Raw genomic sequence first — 3,533 nt, forward strand, 5'->3', positions numbered from 1 at the left:
AGTATGTACATCATTCAAAAATGTCACTGCCCTTCTCTTCTTTTTGACATCTCCACGAGTTCCTCCTCTCTCGTGGCTGAAGTGGATGTAGCTGAATTTTATCACAAGTTCGTTCCGAACTTTGCAGGGAAAACCTCTTGTTTGAGGTCTCTCCTCAAGAAGGGAGGCACATTTGTTTGGTCCAGGGGCTGTGAGGAAGAGTTTGAGTGCATTAAGAAACATCTGAATGAAGCACCTTGTCTAGGAAGTTTTGACCCCACAAAGGTATCTTATCTCATGAGCTCGAAGGGGTTAGGAGCAGTTCTTTTGCAGATGCTTGATAGGGAGGATAAAGCCATTCTTTTCATCTCTAGCCCTTGAGAGGTGCTGAATGCAAATGTTCTGTTGTAGAGAAAGAAGCTCTGGGTTCCCCTTTTTATACACACAAATCCTTTGTCTCTGAAGGCAGAGAGTTTCTGTACCTAGTCCAAACCAGTTCTGGGTGCATCCTGCCAGTGCACAACTTCTTCCTTTGTCAGGGTGGGCCAGGGTTACCAGACTCACCACAGGAGGTAAAGCCAGCATTGTGGAAGGCAGGCACAGCCTTATTCAGGGCCAGGTGCTACTCCTCCCACCACTCCCAATGCAGATAGGTCTATTCAGCCGTGTGCTGACTCACCCTGTCTCCTGGAGCCATCCCAACCCCTTTCACTCACAAACCAGACATGGAATACACAACCTAGCAGGGGCAGGCTTGGATGGTTAGGCCTACAACGCACTTTACAAGCTGCTTCTGCGGGTGGCACAATCAGTGCTGCAAGCTTACCTCCAGCATTTGACTTACAGGCCCTGGGCACACGCAGTGTACTGTACTAGGGACTGACAAGTTAATCAAATAAGCCAATCATGGAGTCACTAATCCATTACATCAATTTAACAAAGGGAGCACTTGCACTGTGGCTCTGAATAGCAGTGTCACAGTGCCCAAAGCATCTAACCAGCAAAAACATATCAAAAACAGAGGAGACAACAGCGAAAAATGGAAGGGAGACTCACGTCAATGGTACCAGGTCTAACAGTGGGCAGTATTGAGAACTGGAAAGAGAGAAAGAGGTGATAAAAAAGAAAGATTTTGTATGATAAAAGGAGGTCTGTGAAGAGAACAAGTGGTCAAGATCAAGTCTCCCAGATCCAAATTCCGTTTAAGGTTATCAAGGTTCTCAAAAATGCAATAAAGACGAGTGACCGTAGAATTTGGAATTTAAGTTGAGTGGTGAAGTGTCAGGCTAGTGCTAGTTTTGATACTAGCACCGCAACTGGTGGGCCTGATTCAGACTCTGAGGTGGAAGAGCCTTTTGCACGAGAAAGGGGCTCTGGGCCACTGTAATGGCTGGATTTTCTGTTTAGATAGGATCAGCCCCCAGGGGCCCCTATGACCCAGCCAAAACGTACTCACCTTCCCTCCTCAGATCGTATTCACAATGAGTAGATATACAGGTAAATATACAGGTCGCACCTAAGGATGGGGAATGACAATATATGTATGTACAGATTTTCTACAATATCTTATTCACATCAGTTGGTCTCGCGGTCACCCCGACCCAGACCGTTCTACCCTAGGGCAGATCTGACACACAATCCGGTGTGTCTACACATGGGCCTGCAGAACCCAATGCTCCCTTTTCCAAACTGTTCGCAATCCTGCGAAACTACACGTTAGTTCGACCTCCTAACGCTCTCACTTACTCAAGCCACAATCCAGTGGGTATTAACACTGGTCTCCCACCCAGTGCTGTCACTAACGCCGCATATCAACGACGACCACATTCCTATGAACCATTATTTGGGGTATTATCTCAGTGGTCTACTTGGAATAGGACTACAATAATAACTTTGAATAGGGTTCCAGATTGTATAGTGTACTCCCTGCTCTTGGCATCGAAGGTCCACCCACTCCCTCCTTATTCAATCACCATTTACCTGATCGGGATTTCTCATCCGTTCACCCAAACAGTTCCTGACTAGAAGTGCGGTTTACCAAGATTGAACATAAGCACCAGGTACACGATAATTCTATATGAATTAGGGTATTTATTAACAATAAACACACATCACATTACTATGCGGCATAACTTTTGCAAAGAAAAAGGTAAAGATTAGAGTGCACAATCTATGAGCAATGGACGGACATCACCTGGTTAATATGAAATCTGGACTCGGCAGTCATCTAGGTTCCCTTCTCGTCTCTGTGTCCTGGCTCTCCTTGCAGTCACACCCCAGCCGTCACAAGTACACGTCTGCACCGCTAGGCTCAACCTCGTCTGCTTGCTTCCAGGGCACCGGAACCTTGCTGATTATTAGCTACCGTCTCTCTCTCTCTCGGTATCAGTGCGCTCCGCGCTACTTCTCGTTCAGTCTTTCTCAGAGAGTTTCGGTCTTAAATCTTTCTCGGACTTCAAAGATGGCGACTGTCCACCATAAGATGAATAATAGCGGAGATGCTAACGGCTAGATGCCGCCTACGGACTAACTGACAAACTGACTAACACCTTCGCTAATATCAAAGCCCGTTCCTTCATGGAAATTCACGGCCAGTAACCTGCCGCCCACCAAATTCTTGTACCTCCCCGTACCAAGGACACTTTCCCAGCCGGCCGGCCTGAAGTTGTGTCTTCGGAGTGGAGAAAAATACATTCCTTCGATAAGGGTCAGCCTGAACCGGTTCTCTCCAAGCGAACAACAGCTTGAAACTAAAACATTACACTTGACCTAGAAGGCCTTCTCGAGCTACCGGGCAGAAAGCAAAATGGAGTCTGTCTCGTTTAAGGCCTACGGAGCCCATAATATGCATAGCTCCATGAAAAACAGCTCAGCATGTTAGCAAATGAGCGAATCATGACTAATATTTATATATCTATCCCCTAACTTAAATTCATAAGCCTTACTCTAAGGAAAATAATACGAAAATGCCCTTATATATGTAAGACAGGGTCCCTGTCTATCGGCCTAATCCCTATGCTATGGGGGTGATAGGCTGGAGTCACTCTCCATCATTCTCCTTCTCCAAAGAGCTAGCAAAAAGACAGCCATAACATTACACCCCTTGACTCCAGTCTATTAACCACAAACTAAATGGAGCTAACGTCAGTAGACGAATAATATGAAACAAAATTAACTGATCTACGACCCTTACTAAGTCTAAGAAATTGTAGCAGGGAAGGGATACACTGAATAAAGCAACAAATAGCTATGAGTATACAAATAGTAAGAATAACCCCCCCTAAAATTTGTCATATTAAATGCATGTCAGGGAGCCAGTTAAAAAGCCAGTCAAAGAAACCCTGATCTATATGTTCTCTAATTTCTGCAGTCAAGTCGTGGAGTTTGTTAATGTGGGATTGGATAGCTTTAGAATGGTCAGACAAATTAAAACAGCATAGACCTTCAAAATCAGAACAATCATGTCCATGTTTCAACAATAAGTAATCGATAGCCGCACGATTCTGCAAAATAGCTCTACGTTCACCTTGGGAGTCTAATAATAAATCTGATAA

Source organism: Lissotriton vulgaris, chromosome 1_1 (genome assembly GCF_964263255.1).
Source record: "Lissotriton vulgaris chromosome 1_1, aLisVul1.2, whole genome shotgun sequence".
Classification (NCBI taxonomy): Eukaryota; Metazoa; Chordata; class Amphibia; order Caudata; family Salamandridae; genus Lissotriton; species Lissotriton vulgaris.